General features: G+C 40.6%; 1 long non-coding RNA gene across 1 annotated transcript; it reads right to left on the bottom strand.

Moving 5' to 3' along the window:
* Positions 1–305: 305 nt before the first annotated feature.
* Positions 306–6,991, bottom strand: LOC111821540 (uncharacterized). The gene is made up of 2 exons (XR_002824921.1): positions 6,374–6,991; positions 306–488 (listed from the first exon to the last, which is right to left on the bottom strand). It is a non-coding gene; the product is annotated as an uncharacterized LOC111821540 (long non-coding RNA).
* Between the last annotated feature and the right edge of the window lie 3,252 nt (positions 6,992–10,243).

Raw genomic sequence — 10,243 nt, 5'->3', positions numbered from 1 at the left:
CTGAATACGTCATAAGTAAAGGACTACCTGTAGTTAAGTACCAGAAAATGTGATGAACAGACATTAAATGTGATAGGTAAGAGGAGGAGAGAGAACTATTCATGAATGCTTCTTGGAAGAAGTGGGATTTGAGGTAGGATATGAAGATCTGGGGAAACCCTAGTGGTGTAGTTGTTAAGAGCTATGGCTGCTAACCAAAAGGTCAGCAGTTCTAATCCACCAGGCGCTCCTTGGAAACCCTATGGGGGAGTTCTACTCTGTCCTATAGGGTCGCTATGAGTTGGAATCAACTCGAAGGCAATGGGTTTGATTTGTTTTTTTTTAATGAAGATCTGGTAGGATGTGATCAGGAGATCCAATGTAGTATGGTACGAGGCCAGTGTTCTTGGTAGGTGGATAGCTCTGCTCTACTCAGTCATTCAGGGACCTAATAAGATGACTGCCATCTTCAGCATGTAGCTTCCAAGGTCATTCTGGGTGAAGCATTTCTAGATAATGAAGAGGGAGAAAGAACAGAAGCCCAGAACCAGAGATTAATTCTTAAGCAAGTGAGGCAAAAGCTGCACATATGTCTTCTGCTCACATCCACTGCCCAGTGCTTAGTCAACATGCCACCAGCTGGCTGCCAGGGGACCTGGCATATTCAGTTCCTATCTGGGCAGTCATGCCCCAACCAAACCTCTACTACTAAGAAGAAGGAGAGAATGGATTTTGGTAGACAGCTAGTGGTCTTCATCCCATCCTCCTCACTCTTCCCATTTGGGAATAGGGTTTTCTTTGTTATGTTAATTAAACAGTATCAGTGTAGGGTATATCTTGAGCCAATCTCTTTTGAGATATAAAAGGAGCAGATTAAGCAAGGAAGCAAAGAAGTACAGTTAGGGAAAGACAGATGCCATGCCCATGAAGATCACTAAGGAGTCAAGGAAATGCTGGGCCTGTAGATGCTGAAAAGAGACATGCACCATCTCCCATATCCGACAGAGACAGAAAGCCTTCCCCTAGAGCCAGCGCCCTGAATTTGGAGTTCTGGCCTACTGAACTGTGAGAAAATAAATTTCTGTTTGTTAAAGCCACTCACTCGTGGTATTTCTGTTATAGCAGTGCTAGATAACTAAGATCAAAACATTTACAAGCACGCCAAGGAGAAAGTACTGTTACCATGATTAGATCATGGTTGGGTGTTTCTTTTGGGGGGATGGGGGGGTGGGGGCAGAAGCCTTGTTGGTATAACTAAGCCTGTCTTAGGAGTGTGGCTTTGACCTTTTTTAACTGGTGAGTCTGGCCTCTCCTCTCACTGGAATGGTAATATCTAAGATATTGGTTTAAGCATAGGGGAAATAGACAAAGCAAGGCTTTTAGCCAACCTCCTACAGGAAAAAGGAAACCAAGAACATGATCTGCCTGGATAAAATCAGAGAACCCATCTGTGGCAATGGTTTCACTCTGAAAAACAGTGAGCTCCTGGGAGCAAGAGAGTCAGAAATTAGTGAACAGGAAAGAAAAAGGGAAGAAAAACTAATATTTGATGAGCAACCACAGTCTCTGTCAGGCACTGTTCTGGACAGTTTACATGTTATTTCACAAAAGCTCTTGAGGTAATTATTTTTATCCTCATTTTATAGATGGAAAACAGAAGCTTACAGATAAAATAGCTTGTTTAATATTAATTAATACATGGAGCTGTCAAGATTTTAACATAGACTTATCTGATTTCATAGTCTATGGTTTCCCCACTATAGCTGGTTCCTTTGAGAGTTAGTGCTGGGACTCAGGGACTCTCACCCAAAAGGTGTACCAATTGGTGTATTATTCTCATAAATTTTGGGACACTGCCCTGTCTTCTCTTTGAGGCGTCTTGGTTGGGGGTAGAGGGAGCTGGGCAAGGACAAGATTCTGACTGCTTTACTTGATCCCTGAAGGGACACAGAGAGGCAGGCCACAGAATCTGCTGGAAGATTAGGAGGGTTTAGTCTCAAGAAAGTATCTAATGTGCATCATTGACACATCTCATTCAGTTGGGGAGAGGATGGGATTATTCACCTATATCTCAAAAGGAGCTCTGTGGAAGAGTTACACACTGACAGTTCTGTTCTTGGATTGTCATTCACTTATTTAACCTTTCACTCAACAGATATTAAGTACCTAGATGTCAGGCAATGTACTTGGCACTAAGAATACAGCAGCAAACCAAACAGGCACAGTCCCTGCCCTTATGGGGCAAGGGATTAACTCACTCACTTAAGTTTTTCTACCTATAGAAACCATCCATTTCTATGAAGCAGTACTTTGAACGCTCTGTGTAGGCTGAGGCCTCTTTTATTCATCTATGCTCTCTTTCTGCCATAATTTTAATTTTTATGATATTTTTTTAAATTACATTGTAATCTCTTAGCCTGTCTATTTTCCTCTCCAGAAACAATGCCAAGTGCAGGCAGAGACTGTGTCTAATGCATCTCTCCACCCCCATCAACTAGGGATAAGGCTTCCCACAAAGTGGATGCTCAATAAATATTAGTAGAATGAATGAACATTTTCATGAGTATTGTTACATAATCTCTCACATGTGTATGGTGCTTCCTACCTTTCAAAGTACTTTCCTCTCCATTATCTTATTTGGTTTAGACTTTGGTCCAGTGGGTTCAATTAAAAGTGGATGTGAGAGCACTTAGTAAAACATAAGTGGTGAAGGATGGTTATTGAGCTTTCATGCTAGCCCTGAGGCCAGGATAATTTAGGTGATGTACTTAAAAGTCCCACAAGCCTGTACTAGAATGTCTGTCTCCTGACTTACATTTCTGGACTTTATTCCCCTGAATCAAGGGGCAACTGCCAAAGGAGAGGTACAAGCAAAGTGCTCTGGGGGCTCGTGAATGTGGATTGCCAGCTGTCAGGTGGTGCTCTGTCCAGATTCTCTTCTCAGAATCAACACACCCATCACCCAGCTGCTGAGAACGTCCGTTGCTGACAGCTCATAGCTGCATTCCTCACTAGGCATTGCCCTAGGCCACAGGAACCCGCCTCACCTAAGGGGTGGCTCACAGTCAACAACTGACAGATGCAGGGATTTGACGGTGTGGCTCTATCACCTCAATTTGGGACAACTCTGAGGGACCATCCCAGCTCTACAGCTCCCAGTAGGATCAGCTAAGGCCTCAGCTGCAACCATGTTGTAAGTCAGCTTCCCTCTGTCCACTTCTGTTTCCTCACTTCCTTCCAGATGTATCTTCCAGGAGCACTCCCCCAAAAACCTTCTGCATGCAACTCTCCACCTCAAAGTCTTTCCCTCAAGAACTGTGCCCTAACTAGCACTGAGCCTTTTTCAAAATTGACGTCAGTAATGATATACGAAGGGAAGACAGGATATAGGTAGAAGCAGTTAGTCATTCTGGCAAAACCAAAAAAGAAGATAAGGCAGTGATAGAGACTGTCAGTGTAGAAAATGGCCGGTTATGTCATTGAATAAAAACAACTAGCCACTAGAGGGCCAAGCACTACAGCTCTACAGCTCTGTTGCTTTCAGAGCACAGAATTTTGCCCTTGACCTGGCAGACAACCAGCATAAATGTCTAGACTAGGAAGAAAAAAATATTTGGTCCCATTGTTTCCTTTTTTTAACCTATTCCATGGATACCAGTGTCCTAGCTGTTCCAATACCCTGGCACCAGGCCCTCTGTGCTATTACACATAAACTCATTCCCGTAAATCAACGCTTCCGAAGCCTGTGTCTTTTCCACTTTCTACTCCCATTGTTCCCAAGGAGTTCTGAAGATCAGAAATGTGGAATTCAAAACGGTTGTGACAATTATCAGCAGGAATGGAAATAATCAGCAACATATCTATCTAGTTCTGTCCTTTTCACCACCTCTCTCTGCTGCTCCAGTTTGCAGTAAAGACAAGACATATAGGCTTAGATATGAAATATTATGGCTAAGGGAGAAAGGGGTCATGGGAGCCTTCATGGAAGATGAAAAATTTGAGAACATTGTACAATTATTATTATTATTTTGCTGGGGACTAACAATAAAAAGATTTAAAAAATTTTTTTCCTCTTTACCCTTTCCGGAAGAACAGTCAGTCCTTGTAGGTTTGAGGCCTTCCCTTATCCAGGGGAGAAAAGTTTAGAAGTCTCTTGCTTCCAACATATAAATTCTTGAAGGGACAGAGCTGGGTTGCTTGGGAAAGGGAAAGCTCTGAGGATTTAAGGTGAGTGGAGTCGGATTCTACAGTGCCCAGGAAGGGACAGTATCTCTGATGGTGATGACTTCACAGACACTTGGGGAATGAACACCAAGATGCAACTTTGGGAGACATGGAGGAGTCCTTAGTGGCCAGGTTTAAAATGGAAGGATTAGGATTCTTTCTAGGGAGAACTGAGAATTCCTAGTGAGAAGCAAGAATGGCAAGACTTCGTCTCACTTACTTTGGACATGTTATCAGGAGGGACCCAGTCCCTGGAGAAAGACATCATGCTTGGTGAAGCAGAGGGTCAGCGAAAAAGAGGAAGACTCTCAATGAAATGGACTGACACAGTGGCTGCAACAATGGGCTCAAGCATAGCAATGACTGTGAGAATGGTGCAGGACCACGCAGTGTTTCGTTCTGTTGTACACAGGGTCACAATGATTCAAGATTGACTCAACGGCACCTAACAACAACAACAGTAAGAATTGTCACAAATATTTCAAATTCCACATTTCTGATCTTCAGAATCCCTTGGGAACCCTCTGACTGGTCCCACCTGCTTGGACAATGAGCATCTCCACCACTAAGAACAACTACAATGGACTGAAGACTGTTCCTCTAGTTTTCTAGATTGTATAAACCCTGGGGTTTTTACATCCCCAAAAGAGCTCTGAAATTGTATATCCCACCAACCTCGCAGGTAGGGATGAAGCTAAACTTAATTTAATCTGATTTAGAAAAAATTAAAGAAATCTAATGTTCTTGCACTTGTTATTAAATAAACCAAACAGGTTACAATAGTTGGAGCTGTGATATCACAATAGCAAATCTAGCCTGACCAGGTTAATAAAAGCCAGGCAGAAATCTATTGAGGGATTTCCATGTTTTAGGCAATGCATTATATCATTTAAGGAGCCCTGGTGGTGCAAACAGTTAGGCACTCAACTGCTAACCGAAAGGCTGGTAGTTTGAACCTACCCAGCTGCTCCATGGGAGAAAGACCTGGTGATCTGCTTCAGTAAAGATAACAGCCAAGAAAACCCTATGGGGCAGTTCTACTCTGTCACATGGGATTACTATGAGTTGAAAATGACTTGGCAGCACCTAACAACAATTAAGTCATTTAATCTTCACAACATATCTATGAGGTAAACTGAGACTCAGAGAAGTCAAATGGATTGCCTAAGGTCACATGGCTAGTGAATGACAAAACCAAGTTTGCTGGAGTCCGTGTCTGTCTAACTTCTATAGCCATTCATTCCCTATCATCTGGCCATTCTTCCACTGACATCTAGTCGATCACTCACTAATTCATTTAGCCAGTATGGGATTAATACTATTATTCTGTTACTAGAACAATGACATAGATCTAGTAGTAGTCTGAAGAACAAAAGACTCTTAGAATCATAGAGTGTTTGCACTGGCAGCTGGTCTAGTGGAAATTGTAAAAGCTTTAAAGTCAGATGGACTAGACTGGAATCCTGACTCTGCTATTCACTCCATGTATGACCTTAAACAATTTATTTAACCTCTCTGATCCTTAGTTTCTATATCTGTATATTGTGAATACTAATACAGACATAGTCTCAACAGACTGATGTGAAGATTAGAGATAACAGTACACAGGACTGGCTACATAATCTGGCGGCCCAATGCAAGATGAAAATGTGAGCCTTTATTAAAAAGTATTAAGAATTGCAACACTGCAACAGCAGGACATTAAACCATACACGGGGCCCTTCTAAGCACAGGGCCCTGATGATATATGTCCAGGGCCTGGCACAGAGTAGGTGGTGGTTCTTTTTTCTCTCTAGATCATTGCTTCTAACCCTCTCCTTTTGCAGTTGAGGAAATTAAGTCCAAAGAAGACTAAAAAATACAAGTTAGTGGCAGAGCCAGGATGACAACTCAGATCTTCTTCTTTCCCAGCTAGTAGTGTTTACCCCAGTATTTCCCAAGTGTGTTCTGTATGATGATAATAGACATTCCATGAATAAAAATTTCCATCAACAGGCAAGTTTGTAAAATACTGGATTAAGGATAAATAGACATCTTTTGCAGAGCTCTTCAGAGACTTTTCTCTGTGCAACATGAATTTCCATGACAGGAAAACAATATAAAAGATTCTCCAAAAGTATCTGACATGGAATCCTTTTTCAGGAATATATTCAGTATCTCTTAGAACTACCTCAGAAATGCTGATCTATAAACTGCTGCAGGGCAGTGGATGTTTCCATAGTTTTGATCTGTAGGGGTGTGGTTGTTCTTATCTGAAATCAGAAGCAAACATATCATTTCATTAGGACTTTCTGTGAGCATCTCTGTTCCGGCCGACTTGGAAGCCTAAGGATATAAAAATAATGAAAACCAAACCCCAGGAAAACACAACCATTTAGTCACCCAGTTGCATCCAAAAGGCAGATCCAATATGCCCCTCTCCTAGTGTTAGAATAAAGAGACAACACATACACCATGACCCCAAAATTCTTTCCATTCTGGGTAATTTACTCACAGTCACCACATTTCAGAAGCAGCAGCTAAAGTCTCATATAAAGGCATACAAGAAACCTGCAATCAGGGTTCTTGACTTGGCTCCTTTACTTATTATACATTAGACTTAGATTGATTAATTTATCAGCTCATCTTCTTACTTTTATTGAATATCCTCCTGCATCCAATTAGTCTCTCCCTTAGAATGAGGAAAACCAAAGATACGAGGGAAAGATTAGTCCAAAGGACTAATGGACCACAACTACCACAGCCTCCACCAGACTGACTCCGGCACAACTAGATGGTGCCCAGCTATCACCACCAACTGCTCTGACAGGGATCACAATAGAGGGTCCTGGACAGAGCTGGAGAAAAATGTAGAACAAAATTCTAACTCAGAAAAAAAGACCAGACGTACTGGTGTGGCAGAGACTGGAGAAACTGTGAGAGTATGGCCCTTGGAAACCCTTTTAACTCAGTACTGAAGTCACTCCTGAGGTTCACCCTTCAACAAAAGATTAGACAGGCCCATAAAACAAAACAAGACTAAAGGGGCACACCAACCCAGGGGCAAGGACAAGTAGGCAGGAGGAGCCAAGACAATAGAACCCAAGGTCAACAGGGGGAGAGTGTTGACAATGTCGTGGTGTTGGCAACCACTGTCACAAAACAATATGTGTATTAATTGTTTAATGAGAAACTAATTTGCTTTGTAAACCTTCATCTAAACCACAATAAAAAAAAAGAAAAAAAATTAGTCTCTCCCTTTTTTTGAACTACCATACCTTATATATTTCACCAGTAGTACTTATTTCATTATTTTGTTTCTCATTAATTTGATAGATACAAAGAGCTAATGTGACCAGGACTCTAACCCCAGTTCCATGACTAGCTATGTGATCTTATCCACTCTGAACCTCAGTTTCATTAACCATAACACGGAAAATCCACAATCCGTTATGCACAATTTCACTCTGAAAAGTAACTCATGTGGTAGCCTAATCTGACTTGACCTCAATTCATGTGATGGCAAAACCTGACCCAAATTAGCATAAATCTATTTCTGGTCATTATTTACCCTACTTAGGGAGACTATTCATACATTTTATAACAGAGATATTAATGAATTCAGTTATGAGGTGTTACCCTAGACTTTGCTGTGTTTTGTAATACATGACATATGTTCTGTGTTTTTCTTCTAAAATTAAAAAAAAAAAAATTCTGAATCAAAAAACACATCAAGTAATTCAGATAAGGGAGTGTAGATCTGCACTATCTACCTTGCCTTCATGTCCCAGATTAAATGTCTCTTCTTCAGGAATGTCTTCCTGACTTTTCAATCCAATCCAAATTACCTCTCATTATTCTTTCTTATAACACCTGTTCTTTTCCTTCATAATATGTATCACAGTTTATTGTTATAAATTAGTCGGTCTACATATTTGTTTTTTAATATAGGTTTATCCACTAGACAGTAAATTCCATGAGGGCCTGTTTTGCTCTCAACTGTAGGTATTTAATAAACTTTTGTGAATTGATGAATTGCACTGAACATCTTTTATCTTTGTGCACATCTGAGTATTTCTGTAACATATAAGCACTTCACAACAATTTTCTCATATATACCGCACCCTTTTCTATCTCTATAGTATCTTTTAATCTGAGTAAAACTGTAGAACAGTAGAGTGGAATAAAGGAATAAGGACACAGTGATTTATTAGGGGCCAGTATTCCCTCTAGGCCTGATCTGATGTTGCAAACTAACCTAAGCTAAATTTAGAGTTGTTAGGTTCTACTTGGTAGCTATAGTTCTTCTCCACAAACAGGGGTCGGTGGTTAAAGGTGTCTCTCCACAATCTAGCTCCGGGTGATGTTACTGTGAAAGAAACTCTCAGATGGAATCTGCCACACATAAAAGTGCATTAGGTGTAAAAAGAGTACCATAACCTGGTCTGATAAGTTTGGTGACGACCCAGCTTTATGTCCTTAAGATAATCTAAAAAGTGTCTTTCATTAAAGGCTCATCTGAGGCAGATGTGACAATACTCCTGTAAAGAATTCAGCTAAACTTCCAGTTAGATCAGGTGGCAGGACTGAAAGCAAGCCCTAGGCCAATAACCCCACTAGAGAATATGGGCTGCTGGGTTCACAAAAGGGTAGAGATGCCTGGGAACTATTTCTTACCCATTCATATATCTTTACTAATGAAAAAAAAAAGTTTCTAACACCACCTATGCTAATTATCAAATGCTCTCTTGCAGCTTAAGGTAATAAAGAGACAATGCTAGCAATTCTGGAGTGTGAATTTGTGATAAGGTTGTTTTAAAGATAACCAACCATATCCTGATTAGGATACTTCAAATTGTAGTTAACCACCCCCAAGGTGTAGAATAAAACTAACACATTATAAATCACACTGTTTAGGCTAAAGTATTTTACAGTGAATTAGAGACAACAGATGCCTGACTTCCCAGGGAATTCTTGCTGAAGGAAGAAAAGAGATTCCAGTCTCTATAGTTTATCACCAAACTTCCTCGTTCTAGTTCCTGGGTAGACAGCTGACATCCCCAGGTGGCTATGCTCTCTCTCTCACCTTGTACCCCTATACCACTTATTTTGTGTGGCCTTCATGGTACTTGCCTTAGATAACACAATAGTAGACTAAGGTAAGTCTCCAGACTAGATTTTTCCATCTAACTTAAAGAAAAAAAGAAGAAAAGAGCAAAAAAATACTTTCTACAAACTATCTCTTATAAAGAAGTCAATTTTTTAAAATCATCTTCAGCTGCTTTTCTTTAACTTTTTTAATTAATAGGTTTTATTTTTTAGCAGTTTTACATTTACAGAAAAACTGTGTAGAAAGCACAAAGTTCCCATATGCCCCTTCCTCCCTGCACATTGTTTCTCCCATTATTAACATCTTGCATTCACGTAGTGCATTTGTTACAATTGATGGACCAATATTGACACATTATTACTAACTACAGTCCAAAGTTTACATTAGGGTTCACTCTTTGTGTTGTACAGTCCTCTGGATTTGGGCAAATGAATAATGTCATGTGTCCACCATTACAGTATCACACAAAATAGTTTCACTGCTCTTAAAATGCCCTGTGTTCCATCTGTTCATCCCTCCCCCACTTACCCTGAACCTCTAGCAACCACTGATCTCTTTATTGTCTCTATAGTTGTGCCTTTAAGAAACCAAGATTTTACATCAAAGAACAGTGAAACTGCTCCAGGTGATGTGGGGATAGAGGGACTGGAGCCCTGCAACTCAGCCCCCACCCCTCACCTCAGGCCCTTGAGAATCTCTGAGAAACATGGTTTGAAAACCAGCAGACTGGATATCTCTGTAATTCCTTTCAGCTCTGATAGTCTGTGATTCAAATTTATTATATAGTTTCAAAAGGAACCCAGCTTCTTGAAAAATGCTTCTCTTAGTTTCTAGGAGGTCCATTTTATGAATTGTGCACAGGGGAGAAAAATGCCCCTCTCCCCCTATTGTGCTATACTTTGTCACATAGACTTCTAATAGGTATTATTAATGCCCTTTTGATTCACAGAG

The sequence above is a fragment of the Trichechus manatus genome, unplaced genomic scaffold (genome assembly GCF_000243295.1).
Source record: "Trichechus manatus latirostris isolate Lorelei unplaced genomic scaffold, TriManLat1.0 scaffold00088, whole genome shotgun sequence".
NCBI lineage: Eukaryota > Metazoa > Chordata > Mammalia > Sirenia > Trichechidae > Trichechus > Trichechus manatus.
The sequence above is the reverse complement of the archived record's forward strand: the minus strand, read 5'-3'. Positions and strand labels throughout refer to the sequence as shown.